The sequence below is a fragment of the Drosophila biarmipes genome, chromosome X (assembly GCF_025231255.1).
Source record: "Drosophila biarmipes strain raj3 chromosome X, RU_DBia_V1.1, whole genome shotgun sequence".
In the NCBI taxonomy this organism is placed as follows: Eukaryota; Metazoa; Arthropoda; class Insecta; order Diptera; family Drosophilidae; genus Drosophila; species Drosophila biarmipes.
In genome coordinates, this window is record NC_066611.1 from 7,482,579 (window position 1) to 7,502,466 (window position 19,888).

Genomic DNA, 19,888 nt, shown 5'->3' on the forward strand with positions numbered 1-19,888 from the left:
CTGCAGTGAGAGAAAAGGGTTTAGCCAACAATAAGGATTCTTTAGAAAATGTTTAATCCACGGACCTATTTCTCACCCGCAGGTTAAACAAACTGAAGGTTTTTTAACTTTTAATCTTATAGTTCATAAGAGAACTAAAGATATAGCACTTTTTTTTAACTTGTGGTTTAAAAAAACTACAAAATATCTACAATATTCAAAATTTTAATTTGATATAGATTAATAATCATTTTAATAGAACTTATATTTTAACTTGTGATTAAGAAATCTACATCTATTGAAAAAAATTATGTTATAAACATTTTACTCGGTCTTTAATTTTAACATGTGTTTAAAACTTTCTATAATATTTGGATGGTACTTTTCATAGTACTTTTCTGTTAACTTGTGGTTCAAAAAAATATACTAAATACCTACAATATTTCAAAAGGTATATTGAGTATAGATGAATAATAAGTTTACTTCATTTATTATAATCTAAGCTGGAAAATGTGTTTTTGTAAAAATTAGTGATTCTAAATTCGGACCTCTTCGATCCCGGTTCTTAAAATAAAAAGAACGTATTGTCACTTCCCCCTACGATTCCTAATACCTAGAATTTCTGGCAGTGTGCTCTGATTATTTAGTGGCCAAGCCCAGCCTGTCTCTGATTGCTCTTGACAGCGCTGACCCCAAAAAAAGAAAGGAAAAATATAAGAGCTGCAAAGAAAAAAAAAGGAATTATGAACCAAAACGTGTGTAATGATGATGTGTATTTTAATGTACAATTTGCGGCCTTTAATAGCACTCGCACACACTCGCACACACACACCCACTGGAACACGCAAAATGTCCCCTATTTCCATGGATTTAAGAACGTAATCACAGCCTTTCATGCCGTGCATTTCATACCTTCCACACACCACATGCTCAACCCAATGCCAAACAATATAAAATGGATGGCAAGCAGACATAATAGATTCAGTTTTTCTGATTAAATCAATTTTGTAAAAAAAAAAGTTTTTATTTGACCTGTCAGCGACAGTCGAGGCAGCGGCAGTAGAGTGTGGAAAAACCATTAAAAATATTATGAAAAAGTTTGAAGAACTCATCGGTTCGCGAATAAAAAGGGGAGCAACCCGGCTCCGTCGTCAAAATGCAAATTATTTGTAATTATTTGCGCTTCGACTAGCTAAAGCGTATGACATTCTGGGAAATTCAGTGCCTTTGTCTGAGGATTTTAACCTTTGACAACGCAAATAAATGGGGAAAATGCCAAAAGAGTTTTTAGGAATTGCCACAGCAGGGCTGATGTGTGTTGTGTGAACAATTCTTTGGAATTTTTAAAACAATTATCTGGGTATCGAAATAGCCTCTAAATGTATATTTTAACAGAAAAATTGCTGGTATATCTGGTTTTCTTTTTGGAGACTTGCTTTAAATATCATAAAAATATGTAAATAACAAATTGATCTCAATACCTTAGCCTCTCAGCTTTCCCTTAAAGAACTGCATTGATTTCCTTGAGTCCTTTTCTTCGAAAAGACCTAGTTCCAGACCTAGATTCCATATACTAAGTGCAATCTAGAGCTGCCGCAGCACTTGACTTGAATTCCTTGTTCTCGTTTTTGTTTGCGCCTGTGTTTGCGCCCCTCGCCTTTGTTAATTTCTGTTGTTTGCCTTTAACCCCAACAAACAAAGGGCCAACCGAGCGGCGAGCAAAACAAAAACCCCAAAAAAAACTGGTGGGGGAATTCGTAAAAATACCACCAAAGCGAGGAATATCAATTGTTAAGGGCAATATATAGATGCATTACTCATACGCAGTGTGGTCACTTGCCTGGTTTTTTATTCTTAATATGTTACTAAAAATTCTGATCGCTGGTTCTGGTGCAGATTTCGATTCCCAATAATGATCTGTCTTTGTTCCAAGCTTCCGAACTCGATGGTCTCGCACACTTTCTGTTTCGCAGCACTCTTCGCTCAGATATTACACATACGCACTGTGGTTTCACCAAAAAATAATTCGCAAAAAAATTGAACAATTTAAATATCCGATATGACAGCGATTTGAACAGCGATTGCCTGACAATATCAGTTAGTATTTCCCATTATCATTTATATTTTTTTTGCATCTCCTTTTTGGCTTGCCGACGCTTTGTTTTGTTTGATTTGGTTTAAGGACCTTAGGTCCGCTCCTTGTAACTATATATATATATGTGTGTGTGTGTGGGTGAGTGTGTAAGTATGTTTGGTGATTCGTATTTGTGTAAGATACTGATATATGTGTGTGAGATGTACGCGCGTGTGTGCGTGTGAATAGTTTTTGTAATCCGCACAAATCCGCTGGTAAATTTGAACTGACTGAGTTCAAAAGCTAAAATGAGTTTGCATACCCCAAAAACGTACTATCCACGGCCCGAGACCGCTTTCCCCAGCCGAAGTGCAAGCCGAACGGCTTTTCCGAGCGGCGAAACGGAAAACCCGAGAGCCTCGGGGTGGGGAAAGTTCGCTCACAGCTGCGGCAAGTGAAAGTGTCCTAAAAGCCGTGGCCGAAAACTGTGCGAAAAGCTTTCGCTTGGCTGGCTGTTGAGCTTGAAGGATTTTCAAAACCTTCACTTTGCTAGGGGACTTTCGAAGCAGTTTTGAAAAATATTTCAAAACCCATAGGTATGTACTTGAAAATATCAAATTGTCACCCAAAGACTACTCAAAAAATACGTTTTTTAAAGCCGGCTCTTGGAGAATCCTTGGCTGTTATACCACATATGTAAGTAGCACAGTTTTGGGGCTTCTTGGGCGCAACATTGAGCAACTTATTTGAAAATAGAAACTGGTAAACTCAAAACATTACGATTTATTTTCGTTTTTTAAAAACACTAAGAATGCTTTTAAAAAAAAAAAATTCAAGCCCTTTTTAGTTTTGGAAAGCAAACAACTAGAAGTTTAGGAAAAAACTCATCTATTCATCAAGTAAAAATATCTTTAGAAAAAATTTCAAAACACTTATATACACGCACACACATATATATTATATCCCTAGATCTAAACCAAAACAAACACAAATCGCAATGGCTGTTCAATTTTCAGAAAAACACTTTTCCAGGTAACTCTGGGCGAGACCAACCGCCTCGAAACCCATTCGAACTGAACAGAACTGAAGTGAAGCAACAACTGACCGAGCCGAGCGTTTTCAAAATCGTGAAAAGCCAGCGTATAACGGTTGTCCAGTCAGCTGAGAGTCCCTCGAAGGGAAAGCTCTCTCTTCCGCCTCGCATCCTGAGCTTTCAAGGCTGAGAATGGCAAAGAGGAAGTGGAATGCACACGAAAAATAAAATACTTGATAAAAAAATCCAAGAAATTAGTCGGAAAAAATATTTTCGGAAAACCTAGAGCTTTTCCCGCTCTCCAGGCGCCTGCGCGACAGAGAGAGCATGAGCCGGAGTGAGAGAGACGGAAGGCGGGGGCGGCGAAGTAGTTGCCTGCTTATGTTTCACACGTTATGCTCCTTATGCTCCTGAGATACCCTCTCAAGGGATGCCACTATCTTTAAGATATTTTTAATTTCCCTAAATAATTATGGTATTTCTTAAAGATTAAGTGAAAGTCATTAAATGGTAAAAATAAAAGGTAGTTAAAGCCAGAGGAATTATAAGGTATTGCATTATTATAGCTACTATATCATTTTTATACAAGTGTTTACATTGCTTACACATTTAAAAGTCTATCTTTCCCTTCTTTTGCACATACTAATTTTAGCCTTAAAATTACAAATAAAGTTTTCAATACCACATAAAAAAAGTAAAATAATAAAATTTGAAATGTTTTTATTATAATAAAACATATGAAAATAAGACATAAATTAAAAGAAAAAGATACGTGATCGTGTAAATAAAATACTTACCTATCTATACCTACTTCTATACTCATATTTTTAATATATATAATTTATATAAGTTAGTATAATCTGCAATAGATAAAAACCGCATGAACTTAATATTCCGATTGAATTTATTTTAAATACTCTTAGCAATCTAAGAATTTTATAATGAATATAACAAATGAACAAATTTAATTAGAAAAAATGTAGTGTTATAAAGCTGTAGACCATATTTTCTCTAGGTTACTATTAGTTTTTAAAATAAATTTGTCAGATAGAAAAAAATTAAGTCAGCGTCATTAGATCTCTATTCAAGGTTTTACCTTTTTTTTGCGAATATAAATGGTTTTTTTAATCAAAAGAATTTTTAAATAAATAATTTAATAATTCTAATAATATTATAAGCTATTAAATAACTTGTAGTGTTTATGTTTGCAATTTATTTTTGGTTGTAATTACTTTTTGTTTATTCATCTATCTACTGCTTTTCATTTCTTGGTTTATGGTTCTTCGAATGGAGGATATGGAAAGGGTATCCCTTGGTTGCCACGAAATGTTATATCCTCTTTGGTTTTTTGTCGGCGTTGTGGTGTGTTGCTGTTGTTGTTGCTGGCGCTCCTGTGGCCATTGTTGCACACCTGTGATTTAGCGAGGACGCCGCCGAGGACGAGGACGAAGACGAGGGCGCTTTCGTGGCTTCTCGCTGCTGGCCGTCCTCGTGTGCCAGCTGATATTTACCTTATTTCCCACTTCCCAGCCAACAGCAACAACAGCAGCAACAACAACAACAGCAGCAGCAGCAGGGAAGAAAATGGAAAATTGAGAAAGGAAAGCTGGAGGAACACTAGACATGGCAACAACAAGGAACGCACTTAGAAATGATAGCCCAGCTTTATGCTAATGTTTGCCATTGCTTTAAGTACTCACTCGGTTGGCGAGTTAGTCACTCAGCCAGTCAGTCAGTCACTCAGTCAGTCATTCAGTCAGTGAGTGAGTCAATCAGCCAGTCATTCAGTCAGTCAGTCAGTTTTCGGCATGCAGATGACAATCCTGTTGGGGTCGGCTTAACTCTCAAATAAAACAGGCTCCATGGGAAATGGCTGGGCCCACACATGTCCAGGTTTTTTTTTTGAGTATCTGTGTATTGTTTTTTTGGTGTGTGTGCCGTGTCCATTTCACCAATTCCACTTGCTGGTTAATAAAGCAACAATATTGGCCTTAGACAAGAATCCTATTGCCTGGCAACATTTGCCATCGAGTTCTGGGTTCCTCTTGAACAAAATCAATTCAGTTTCGGCTTAATTAACTAAAACGTTCGCTGGAAATAGCCAGTTGAAAATACAAAGTCACCGGTGACCAAAGAGGTATTCTATTTGTTTTCCATTTTGTCTTGGCTATATGTAAATGTTCTAAATAACAGCTGTCTTATTTACAATTAATTTCTTTGTAGGTAACAAGGCAGTGATAGTTAGAGTTTGAATAAAAGCATCCAGTTTTTCAGAAAATGTAAATTATAGCAATTATTTAAAATCAATTATTTAAATAATCAAATTTAAACATTTTGTAATTAAATAACTTGAATTTATTTATAAAACGTATATGTTTTACCTTAGAATTATGCAATATATCTTATAAAAATTATAGTTCTGATATTATCTGATTATAATATTTATTTTTAAAAAACCCTTTATTTTTGAAGGATTTAAAAATTATTATTATCTGAATCTTACTTATAAAAAAAATATTTCATAACAGTAATATATATTATTATATATTCCGTTAAGCTATGATTTATAAAATCTACTATTAAGAGTATCTTAAAGAACTACAGCCTACTGATAAAATAAATATTTCCCCACAATATTTTTATTTTGTAAAAATCTATTATCCATTATATTTCAATGCATATATATCTATTATTGTCTGCTCAAAATATATGTTTTATCATAGAATTAAATAATATACATCTTATAAAAAAATGTAGTTCTCATAATATCCTTTAAATTTTGATAAATATAAAATTTAATCCCGATATTATCCATTATATTTCGATGCATATATATCTATTATTATCTGCTCAAAATATATGTTTTATCATAGAATTAAATAATATACATCTTATTCTCTTCTCATAAAATCCTTTAAATTTTGATAAATAAAAAATTAATTATCTTAATCCTACTTAAAAAATAATTATTTCCTCACAGCAATATTTATGTTTTATAAAAATCTAATCCTGATATTATCCATTACATCTCGATAAATAAAAAAGTATTTGACTACCAGTTACACGGCTTTAATTCCTATATTACCTATTATTATCTGCTCAATTGTTTATGGAGCCAACGAACTCGACTCTCGAACACTCTATGAAAGGCGATAATAGTCGAGGCCCATGAAAATGAGTGCTATACGGTAATAAGGCGGCGTCAAGTGCTCCGGCAGCCACATAAGAAAATTGTGATCCCGCCGTAAACTCGGTCTCCGTGTTAATTACATGAACTCAAGCATGACACCATTTTCCTTAGCCCCCTCCCCCCGGATTTCCCATTTTCCAGCCCCCTTTTCGGGGCCTCGTGACAGAAATCGACAGCCATTGCGGGCCCCAACATGCAAATCAAATTATTTTGGCATATAAAATGCTTATTAACAGATTATATGCTCACTCAATATTAACTGACTGACTGGCTCGGCTGAATGGCAGTGGGTGGAAGGGCCTCCTCCCTCGTCTTACGAAGTGGAGGCGGCATTCCCCCTTTGTTTTGGGTCTTGGATTTTAATACCCTTTGATGGTATCGGAGGCGCAATGAGTGCCAAGCACTTTGGCTCGCTTATTTATATTTATACTTATGGCCGATAACAGTCGGCAGTCGACACTTGGCCATCAGCAAGCAGACAATGGTGAGCCATCCGCGGATTTTAATATTTGTCAGTGTCTTTATCTGTATCTGAACGATAGCGGCAATGGGTTGGCACAGCCCTTCGAGTCACCCCGAGGCGATTAAATAATTTACTAAGGGTTTTATAAAATATATATTTACATACTGCTGTCTATTTGCTCAGGGTATTTTCCGGGTAACTCAATTAGACTATTGTGGGTAATGTTAGTACCCCAGAAATATTCCATTAAGTCTTGGTGCTCGATCAAATGCCTTCCATTCACTGCAAGGGATTAAATAATTTAGTACAGGTATTATGAATATTAAATATATTTACTTAAAGTCTCCTTTGTGTATGGTTTTTCCGGGTAACTCAATTGGAATATTTTGAATAATGTTTACTCCCAAAAAATATTCAATCAAATGTTTTTGATTTACGCCAGGCGATTAAGTTATATATAAAAATTAATAATATAAATATATTATTAAATAACCTTTTTAAAATTGCTTTTAAATATTCATTCAAATATTGGAGCTCAGGAAAACTTTTTAGACTCACTCCAAGAGATGGAAAAATTAATAAAAATAAAAATACATATTTCATAAACTTAATTTATTCATAAAAAGCTTGCTTATGAGTGTTTCTGTATATTTTTTAGTGTATTGTAAACAATGTTAGTACCCCAAAAATATAAATTTATAATTTATAATTTAGAGACAACATTAACATTCTGTATATTTTTTTACTGGAGACTCCAGGATTAAGAAAGAATTTACATTGACTATTGAAAGTAAGCATGTTTTGTCCCTCTCTGAATTGTTTTTCCCAGCAATTCCTTCAACTTACTTTGCTGTTTTTCTTTTATCCACGCCTTGCTTTCTATTAAAAAAAGAGTGTTTAGTGTCTGGAAAACTATTTCATTACATTAACGTGAGTCGCCCTCTGTTCAGCTGTATTTTTCAATAGGCTTCTTTGAAATCTGCCTAGGAAAAGGGGATTAAATTAATTTAATTTTCATAAAAAAGGAGGTTCTTTTCTTTATAAAAGTAAAACAGTTGTTTTTTAATCGATTCCTTTGAAATCTGTCGAATAAATGGTTCTTATAAAAAAAAATAAATAAATTGTTTTAATAAAAGAAACACAAAACATATTTACTTAGACATTTTAGACAGCTTTCCCTTATAAAATAAATGAGATGCCTAAGACACTATTTGGCACTTCTGCTTTATTATTTAAGATATTTGGCCAATGTCTAATTTAAATTTGATGGACGGCAGGTCATAAGAATAATAATAATGATAATAATAATAATAAGCAGCTGGCCCCCTCTCCTGCCCTCGCCCTCGCCCTCTCTATGAGGCATTTCATTTGCAGACAGCCACGCAAAACAAACCTAATTACACTTTACTTTCACTTTCTCTGCCAGCAACAGGAGCCAGGAGAAAGTCGAGGTGAAAGTGGGAGGGGGTGGGGGTGGGGGGTGCTGAGGGAGACTTTGGTGAGAAAAACTTCAAAAGCTTCTGGTCAAAGCAAAGTTTGTCCGCCTTGGCATATTTTGCGTAATATAAATTTTGCTGCCGGTTTATGTACAATATTCCTGGCCTTTGGCCAATTTGAAAAGCCAATAAAACCGTTTAAAGCGTTGTCACAGATTCTCCTCCAATTTTCCTCTTGCCTCCTTTCTTTTTTCCCCATTTTTTTGCGCGCGCTCTCTGTGGCAAACAAACAATGGGGAGCATAAAGAAAGGAATCTGAGAGGCGGCATTGACATTTATTGTTCATTTGACAACATAATGAACATTTTTATATGCAAATAATGCTGCTCGCGTGCGAGCGAAAGTGTTATAAAGCGCTTTTCGAGCGCTTATTTGTATGTTTTTATTTAAATAATAAATGGGCAACCGCAGCCGCCTTGTTTCGCCCGAGCCGCTCATAAGTAGGCAATGATTTTTGGCTCGCCGAGCGGCAGGTAACCACCCTGTAACCACCCTGTAGGCGGCCAGTAGCCAGCCGGTAAGCAGGCCACCCCTGAAAACGAGGGCCCGTAATGAGCGTGTCATTTAGCGTAATTTCACTTGATTGTTATGGCATTACAACAATGCCCCGCGTACAATACACACGCACGACAAAAGGCGCCGCCGAGTGTAGAAGTTTATCTCATCATCGCAGGCTCCGCGCTCTTGGAAAATTCACGGAAAATTCGGTAGTCGAGGTGCGGGGGTGCATATGCATAAATTATGAATGGCCGAGGCGTTTTGTTGATTTTGCTCCTCTCTTAGGCATTTTCAATGCCAAAACTCACCTGTTGTATTGGAAAATTTTCACAAGCTCTCCTGCAAAGAGAAAAAGGAATCGCATGTTATTTATATTTATTTATTCAGGAGGGATCTATATTTAAAAAAGGTTTTTGTTTCGTTCCCCCATTCAAATGGCCGTACTCGTATATTTTTCCATGGTCTTTGGCACCAGTTGAAAAACTAATCGAACCGCTAGATTTGTGGAAAAAAAACTAAGGTACTAAAGTATGGCTCTAAATACATTTTTTAATCAGGATTCATATGTTTTTATTGTGAGTAATTTTAAAAATGATTTCCTCTTTTAGTATTTGCTTTGTTTTATTAACTTGCTTGACCCAAATTTTTGGTTGACGCATTTTCTTAATCATATTTTGCCATTGTCATATTTAATTCAGGAAAAAGCATTTCAAGCATGAGTATATTTTATGCACTTTAAGGAAATTATATGTATGTGTTTTAAATAAAATAAAAACATTATATGAATTCTGTAAAAGAAAATATAATTTGTTTTAATAATCATTTGAATGACAAAAATTATATCAATTTTAAAGAAAAATAAATCAAAAAACAAATTGAGTTCAATCAATAAGAAAATATTTTTGATGAATTTTATTATTTCAAGGACTCATTATATTAAATCAAATGCCATATAATATATTGGTATATAGAAGAAGTGAATAAAATTTAAATTACAATATAATGATTATCATTTTAGTATTTCAAGGACTCATTATATCAAATCAAATGCCATATAATATATTGGTATCTAAAAGAAGTGAATAAAATTTAAATTTCAATATAATCTATAACATTTCATTTACATATCTTAGTAAAAGATTTACTCCTCTTCTTTTCCTGTGTACAGTTGACCGAGTTTTGCGCCTAATTCACATTGAAATATGTGAAGGCCTCCATTATGATTGACTAATTTAGTTGAGTGTCTGTCTGCTGGTGCATCTCTGTGCTGAATAATATGGTGTATGCTAGCCAGTTGTTTTGTTTGTTGATTTTTCCAATTCGTTAATTTGCCGCTGCTGTTTCGCATTGTCACCAAATTAATTGGCAGCTCCTGGAGCTGCTCGTGTCCTTCTTGCTGTTCGCCTAAGTGAATATTTCAGACGCACACACACACAGGCACAACCAGGCACACTCTCGCACAATGGCACTCACACACGCTCGTGTCCACCGATAGGCGTACATGTGACCCGTATTAAGCCATCAATGGGATACAAGCAATTTCGTTTAATTAAAACATGCCAATACACACATTGCCGGCCGAATGATTATGGCGACGGGTACTTTCGGGTGATTTTGGCCAAAGAGCCAGCTGCCGGATCGAATAGCACATATAGAATAGAGCAGAATGGACCGGACTGGCTGCAAAGTGCACACACTCAAATTTTATGCACGAACTGCAGCAAATGAAGCGTTCTGACGCTCCCCAGGAAGCGGAAACGGAAACAGGACCTCAAACATCAACTGAAACCGAATCAGAAACAGAAACAGACACAGCAACTGAATCGGAATCAAAGGCAGAAGCGAAAGCAGAGGAGAAATCGACAATGACAGCCCCCTTCCATTGTCATCGCTCTTGGTTTAGGGTTTTCCACAGACCAGTGGGGTTTTTCAGGATTTTGCAAGGTTCGTTCTTTATGTCTCCATGAAATAAGTTCATTTTTTATAGATCCTACTAGTGCTCATATTTTTGCATTCTTACAATTATTACTTTTTTTTATTTTTTAAATGATACATATATTTTTGAAAAATTCTGCACTGCTTGAGAATTTTATGTTTCCATATTCTTTCCACGAAATAAATTCAGTTTTTGTAGATCCCAACAATGCATCTTTTTTTATTCTTACAATCGTTATTTTTTTTAAATTATTAAAACATTTTTTAAAATTATTTATATATTTTTCAAAATTTTGGTTCTGCTTTAGAAAATATTTTCCTCTTCTTTTAAAAACGTTCTACACTGCTTAATTGCATTACAAATATTTGTATATACGTTTGTAACTCTACAATTATTACTTAATTTCATTTATCTAAATATTTTAAAACTTTCAATATTTTTCACTGCTTAACAAACTATTTTGCACTGCCTTTCAAAATATGTTTTCTACTTTAAAAAGGATTGTACACTGCTTTACAACCTTTCTTCTAGATTTTTTAATTTTTTTGTAATTAGTTAAAGAATATTTTTTTGTTACCCGCACAATTAATACATCAAAAAATACCCCACTTCCCGAATAAAATCTCATTTAATAATTCCAAGAGAATCTGTCATCATCTAATTACTAAATTCCACTTTTCATTTCTTTGCCGCCAGTTTCTGGCAGCAAAGGGCTAAATGGGGTTACATTGAAATAAAAGGTAAATGGCAGAGGGCCAAAAACAATTCCAAAGTAAGGCAAAAAAGCTGAAAGAGCCAAAAAAAAAAAAGAGAAGAGAAGAGCGTACTCTGCCATGCCCATTATGACAATTTAATCGACCGGAAATAAAGTTCTTAAGCATCATAAACAAGATTTAATGTGACAAAAAGGCAAATCACAGTGGCAGGCGAACGAAACGCGAAACGCATTTCTGGGAACGGGGGTGGCAAAAATGTCAAATGGTGTTCGCCTCGAGGGCGACAGAAAACCCTCGGTAGAACCCAATTTCGGGGCCCCACTCCATCGCCGGAAAAGGTATCACGAATATCGCGGTCTAGTTACAACTTCAAGCGTTTCCCTTTGGATTATGAAACCGTAAAAAGTCGCCCTAATCTCCATTGACTGGATTCCCTTACACAGGTAGACTCTTACACATTTATAAAGGTACAAATGTATATACGTTTACCTATGCCTGGCTGTGTGAGAATATGTATATTTGGCAAATACTTAACACATTCACCGAACCCCTTGGTTCTTTGTCAAATATATGTAAGTACATCAAATAAAAAGGGCATATCAGTTCGAATTAGCCTGTAATGACATAGCAATTGGGAGGGTAAAATGATTAGGGTTATTGTTGCAATATTATTTGTATATATCTTCTAAAAAGGGTATGCTGAATATTGACTTTTAATTCCAGGATAAAAGAATGCAAAATTATCATTTCGGATTCACTTTTAATACTCATATTTATTTTTTAGCACCAAAAAACATTTAATAAAAAAAAATAAAATTAAAAATGTATAAATACAAAGGTTTGGTGCTTTTAATTCAAAAGCATTGAAAGTTATACCTAAATGTATAATATAAATTATTTAATGGTATCTAACAGAACTAAATAATTTCCGATAACAATATAGATAATATCGATATCCAAATCCATCAATTGCACTCACAATCGTTGTATTCCCAGCTCTAGTAAAATTAAAAATAAGCTTGTACAAACATGATACGGTAATTTTACCAATATAAAATTTGAATAAAATGTTTTATTATTTTTAAATATCCCAGACGTCAGAAATATAAATATTTAAATAATTGTAACCAAGAAAACCGTTTCGATAAGTTCAACATCGAACCGCGAGGTATGGCCAACATCCATTCGATGCTCCATTCCTCGGCCCGAGTTTCCCCAAGTGTTTTGTGGTCGACACCTTTCCGGCTCATCCCAAATATTTGCGCTGGCAGTGTCAATAAAGCGGAGAAGAAAACGGGGGGCAGCAAGGCGAGCACGAGAGCATGGAAGCACGGGAAAACTGCGGAAAATGTGGAAACTGTGGCAAGATGAATGCCTTGGATGGCCGACACGCTGGGGCGTTTGGCAATTAGTGCGTCTCCGCTTCCATTGGAATTTAAACCCGAAATTACACGGCTGACAGCGACTTTTCCCAAGCGAGATATCAACCGGCAATTAATCAACCGGCAATCAAACCGACGACTGCGAAAATTACGCAATGTCTCGTCGCTGCGACAAGTAGCTATCTAAGTAGTGTCATCAATAAAAGTCCCACCCAGTCATGGCACTCCATCAAAAAACAGAAAACACTATCAACTATCAACAGTAGCTGAAAAGCGCGGTGTTCAAACGCTGCGATATCGAAGGCAAAATACGGGGCAGAAATCAGCAAATAAGACATTAGAGCAAGGGAAGAGTGCAGGCTGTCAATCGGCTTATCGCAAATGCAATCAAATCAAATCGAAATTGAGCAAAATATAAAACTTAAGGCGGAGAGGTCTTATCGGCGATAAATCAATCAAATCACATCAAATCGAAGTCAATAGTGGCAAATAATAATTAAGCTCAAGTTGAATTAATGACCTGGGAGAACATAAAGAGCTGGTCCACTTAGTGTTGATATTTAAAGTTGTACTTTTGAATAAATATATAAAAAACAATGTTAAAATTATGATATAAAATTTGGATATATAAATTCTGATATGAAATTCAGGTATACATATAGTTATATATAAACAATATTAAAATTCTTATATAAATAATGCAGAAAAACAATTTCAAAACTCTCATATAAATAATTCTGATATATATAAACAATATTCGAATTCTGATATAAAGTTCTGATATATAATATTCTAATATATAAATGAAAATTCCGATTCCGAAATAATGCATAGCAGCAATTTTAAAATGTTGATATAAATAATTTATAAAGATGTGAACAATTTTAAAATTCTGATGAAAATTCTATTATTTATAAACAATTTTTAAACTGTGATATAAGTAATTCGGATATATATAAAAAATATAAAAATTCTGATAAGCATAAATCTAAGCCTTAAATAAGATATAAACAACATTTTTCTTGTGCGTTTAATTTCTAAAATTTTGATTGACATCGTAATTTAAGAAATAAAAAAATATTATTCTCTTCTATCCTTTTTTAATGTATTAAAATAAGTTAAAATACATCTCAATTCGAATTTAATTTTGTTTAAAATTATTTTATCTTAATAAATAAACTAAATAATATAAATATAATATAACTGAAAAGCTCAGATTTTAAACAATAAATCTTGTGTCACATTTGTAACTCAACCTAAAATGCCTGATTACCTTATAAATATTCGAAAGCTGAGGCAAATCGCACAATCAATGAAATCGCCAGGGATAAACGTGTTACACGTTCTAAAATATATACAATATTTATCAAAGAGCGCTGCAATTAAGTGCTTGGACGTGTGGCAAAGGCAAATACAAATTGCCGGAGCATAATTAGAGATTGTAAATTAAATTGTTGCCAGTGCCGGACAATTAACAAGTCAGTTGACGGATGTTGATTTAGCGCTAAACGTTTGGGGTGTAAAAACACGGACCCAACCCCCATTTTTCTAATCGATGGCAATTAGAAGGGGCTGGCTTAAATCGCTTATTTGCATATGATTGATAGGCATCGAAGGGGGCGTGTGGGGAAAATAAACCCATGGAGCTGAAAAAATGAAGACATTTACATGACAACATTTGTTGCTCGTCACTGTCCCATTTGTCAGTGTGGGGTATCTGTGTGTGTGGGGGTATCTGTGTGTGTGGGAGTATCTGTGTATTTGCATTCGTACCGCTGACAGTGCCTAAGCGGCCATTTTATCATGTCTTCCCTTCAACACACTCACACCCAGCGCCCACATACCACCTCACATATGTGGCAGTTTGATATGACAAATGATTGGTGACACATCGTGTCTTGCCGCCTTTCTCCTCCACCTCCCTTTCCCTTGCTTTCCCCACGCCCTTTTCCCATTTTCCACTTTCCACGCCTAAACAAACATGAAACCAAGGGAGTTGCAGATTTAAACAGGAATCGGATTAGTGGCCAAATGGCAGGGATAAAAAAGTTGAAATGGGTAATACGAAAAGGGAACAAGTTGTTGGACTACCCAGAATTTATTATTACCTTGGAGGCCGTAGAAAAACGAGCATATATTAACATAAAGAAGATTAAAGTCATTAAAGTACTAATTAAAATTTATTATTTTGTTATACGTACTGATTTAATACCAAAGAAATCACGTGAAACTTAAGGTACACCAAACTTTTTAAAGAAGTTATCAAAAGTAATATCATCTAAAAATTTTTAAAATATTTTATGATAAACCTAAGGAAAAATTAAATAAATCGTTTTATAATTTAAAAATTCCCATTCCTTAAAAAAACATTTTCAAAAATTAATATTTCATTTAAATTGGATATTAAAGCAATTTATATTTATATATAAAAGCACTTTATACTTAAATAGTTATATGCTGATCCAATATATTTTAAAAATACTGCCCCTAGTGATAACTATAAACTAGTTTTTAAGCATCACTTTTAACCTCTTTAGTTTTGCCATTTCACGACCTCCAATTAAATTCCTCTTCCTAACCTGAACGAGGATATATTCGATGTCATATCAAGTCTGAAAAAAAGATGCTCAAAGAAAACGCATCTCGCATATAAGTTGAAATTCCTTTAGTTTGTCACATCACTTGCAGCTTTCACCGGAAACTGGGAAACTCGCAAGATGAATGCTAAGGAAACTTTTATTTTTCCATATCCTGGATGGCACAGCCTTTGACATTTTCCCCCTGGCCGTGTGTTTGTTGTCACTTGCCAGGGAAATAATAATAATTGCTGCACCTATGGGTCACCACCGCTTTTATATTCCATTTTTTTCGCCATATGGGTTCCCCTTTCGATGCGATATTGATGGTCAGATACGGGCTGCTTTTGCAACTTTAATGGCGCTTTAATTAGGTTAGCCGGCGGAAATTATTGAATTTTACATGAGTGCATTTTCGATTCAATTAAATGGAGTAGGAAAGGCCAGATACGCGCGACGACAAAAATGAAACCGTGGAGAGCCGCGAAAGATGCAGTAATTGAATTGGACCCAGCATTTAGTGCGAGGACAATGGATTCGCCAGCGGATTCGCCATTAATTGGTCAACTGCGTGGGTCCAATCGAAAAAATTACAGTTTTTAAGGAATTTTTAAAAAAATATTTAAAACAGATTCAACAAATTATTTGCATTAACTTATCGAAACTTGCAAAATAGTAATTGTATGTTGAATCATGTTAAAATTATAGTTATGTTAAATTAAAAAACTAAGTTTTATCTAAGCTTAATTCTTTAGGGATTAAATCTTTTAAAATATTAAACCAAACATTTTTTATTGCCTTTATTAATGCAATGCCTATGGCCAATGATATATGGGTGAAGCCATAAAAATCATGAGGGTTTAAAAATCACTTAAAATGCCATTTTAAGTGTCTAAAAATATGCAATGCATGTAAGATAGATTTTGGACATTCTATAAGTATTCTGTCTACATTTTAGTTAAAATTATTTTATTGCATACTTTTAGACATCGAAAATGAAAATAAAAAGTGATTTAAAAATCATAATGATTTTTATGGCACCTCGAATACATTTTATATAGTTCTAAATACATATTCATCTATTATGACCGCAAAATTCTTTGTCCTAATGGCAAACGTGCATGGACCTCAAAATTAGCAAAACAAACCCAATCTGACAATGGACTTGGCAACGGAAAATTGCATTTTCCGATTTAGGCCTCTGAGCCGAATACACCAAATCACCACATCAACACTGCAACTGGCATCTTACCAAAATGAAACCAAAATCCATCAGCGGGGGATTTTTGTTTTCCCATTTCTTGTTGTTCCAAATCTCTGCCTGCAATGCAAAGTTATAATCTGTTAGGAATTTCACCTGAATCAATGATGAAAAGGCGGGAAAACTCAGCATAATGCTTCCCAGAGAAAGGTAAAAATAAGGAAAAATAATGAAAAATAAATACCTTTAAATCAAATATATAAAGGGTCACCAGGCTTTTTTTAAACTTTCATAAAGGCGCCTTAAAATATGCAATATTGGGCGTCCGAATTCAGAATATACTGTTGCATACTTTTAGAGAGCTTTCTTAGTGATTTTAAGTCCAGAAGGTTCTGAGGCAACACAATTTATTTTATATAATTTAAAAATCACGTTAGATTAAGCAATTTAAAACCAATTATTTTATAGCATCTATCTTGTAATGCATTTATTTTTTCGAAATGGAATACATTGCAGCAGTGCAATGCGATGCCGAGTGGAGTCAACAAGTCAAGTTGCAAGGACCTCCAATTAGAAATAGTTAGCTGCCTGCGCGTGTGTGCAAATGTTTGAGGGTGTGTGTGTGTGTGTAGGGGATTGTGTGAAATTTAGCACGCCACACAAACACATGGAGAGATACCGATTTATGCCTGGCCGTTAGCAAGGAGCCAAAGGAGCAAAAAGGAGCAAGGTGCAACAGTTTCACCTTTGCGCCATATTTATGTTTGGCACCGCACAAACACACACACACACACGCCAGTACACACACACAAACACAGATACACGAAGCGGTGCGGTGCGAAAGAGAGGGGTGGCGCAGGTGCGAAAGGGAGAGGGTAACCTCTGCACGCGGTGACGTTGCTTTTGACCTAGTAAAATGCAACAGCGTTAAAGTCAAAGTGCAATGTTGTTGCTGCCTGTAACAAATGCAATCCCCACCATCGCCACCACCCACTTTCAACCCCCCCGAAACCACCCAAAACCACCCAAAACCGCCCAAACCACCATATTTACACACACACACACACCGTGGTTGGCAATGACAGCAAATGCAGGAGGCAGACAAAGGGAAGCCCCTTTCTCCGTTTGATATGCATAATGTGACCGAGGACTTGCCAAAATCAGGTTGGGGGAAAACGGGAAAACCGGACACTTCAAATTAATAAGAAAATTTAAGATATCACATTACATCATATTATACATTTTTACAACACATAGAGTGAAACTATTAGAAAAACAATACCCTAAAGTCCCTCCATCGTAAAAATATTAAAATTACAAGAAAAAATTGTTATAATTTTATGAAATTTAATTTACGTTTAGTTTAATTTGAATTGCAGTTTATAGAGTATGTCCCCGGTTCTAAATTTTTTTAAACACATAAAATAAATATTTACCTATTTTTTTTTTAATTTTTGAAATAATTAATTGGTATTTAAATATAAAAAATGTTTCCGTTAATTTTCGAATTATTTAAGAATTTGGGAAATATTTTTCCTCAGTTAAAAAACGTTCCCTTTAAATTTTATTTTATTTTGGAAATAAATAAATATTTTTTTTGAAGTTATTAGCCTGTGGTTAAATATTAATTTTCAATTCAAAAAAACATTTCCCGCACTTAGAAAAATTATCTAAGAAATGTAAACATTATATTTAAATTTAAGGAATTTTAGGAACTGAGAACTAACAAATTTACTAGAATATTTAAATTTGTATGATGGTTTTGAAAGTATCTTATTTACCAATTATATACTTTCTTAGAGCTTTCTTTTTGGATTTGTACAAGTGTGTCTAGAGCAACCTCTACAACGCTACATGAATTATTAAACCACGTTTCAAGAAGAATAAAAACGTGTAACTCATGCTCGAGTTTTATGAGCAACCAATTATCTCGTCAACTAATCGAATAAATTATTCAACAGTTGTTGTTCCATGGCAGTGGCAGTAATTTTATTAATTGTTCACCTGCCTATTCCTATCCTGCTACGGATTTTCCTCCAGCCACTTCCGGGTGGAAACCTTTCCTATTTTCCCTATTATTTTCGCAAGTCGCGTGCGGCAAGGCAACCATCTTCAATGTGGCACTAACTAACTAGTTAGACACTAACAGCTGCCATTGTTGTTGCGCCTGGTGGAGCACATGCAAATTTAAAAATGCATTACATGTGAGTGTTTCCACCGCCGAGTGGTGCAGGCCTGTGGGGGCGGGTCACAGGGGGTCAGAGGTCAGATAGTTGCAATATATATCCAGCGAAAGTGAGGAAGGAGCCCGCTCGAAAGACTACAGAAAAAACGCTGTATAAAAAAGGGTAAGAGTGGAGAAAAACAACAAGGCCACTTTCTGTGTGTCTTCATGGGTCAGGCAAATAAAAAGGGTTTCCTCCTGTGTGTGAGTGTGTGAGGAAAAGTGCCGGAAAAGTTAAAGGGGAAGGGGAAGAGGGGAAGTGGGGAAAAAGAGGGCAAAGGGCGGCCGTGGGCAACCCTGACACAATGCAATGAACTTTAAACCCCGCACAAATGTTTGACTTGGCCAAATGTTTACCCATGTCAAAGCCAAACGAAACCAAAACAACAAAATATTATTCATTATGAAAAAATCCGAAAAGGAAAACTACTGCATGTGTGCGAACATCTTTTCCAGGGGCGGAAAAATGTGGAAATCCTGCACAAGACTTCCACATAAACCTGAACTTTGCCAAGAGAATAAAATAAATTGAGGAACAATTTCAAACTAACAACATAATACCAAATGAATAAAACAAATGGAAAAGCGAGTAGACTCCAAATACTACACTTTGAATATTTTATGCTTTCGATCTTATGAGGCTTTTGGTTAAACCTTTTATGTTCTTAGAAATATTTCTGAAATAAAAAAATAAATACAAAATTATTGAAATTATTTTATAAGTGCCTGAAGGTGTTATTTAAAATATATTTCGAGGTATTAAAAAAATATTGTACCACAAAAAAATAAAATTAAGTATGTAAGTAATTTTCTTTTTAAAAAAGAAATCAAATGAATTGAAAGGAAAGGAAAAAAACAATAAACAAATTTATAAATCAGAAGTTTCTGCATAAATTAAAATAATTGTTTATTTAAACTTTAAACTTTTTTTCGCTTAAAATCAGCTTTATTTTGTAGATTTAGATGGGTATTTTGAAAGTCAAGGCAGGAAGGCATTGAAAAAGTCGCTGTCAAAACCACAACAAAGCAAATCTTTGATAACGAAACTCAATTAACACACACATAGGCGCCAAACACACACTTTGACACACTCGCAACACACACAAGGATACCCCCATTG

General features: G+C 34.8%; 1 protein-coding gene across 1 annotated transcript in view; it reads right to left on the reverse strand.

Moving 5' to 3' along the window:
- LOC108033607 (high affinity cGMP-specific 3',5'-cyclic phosphodiesterase 9A) overlaps nt 1-19,888 on the reverse strand; it is a 155,323-nt gene that overhangs the window by 112,439 nt on the left and 22,996 nt on the right. The window contains exon 3 of the mRNA XM_017108008.3: nt 9,042-9,072. The gene's annotated coding sequence lies outside the window, so the exon portion shown is untranslated. The remainder of the gene's footprint in view (nt 1-9,041; nt 9,073-19,888) is intronic.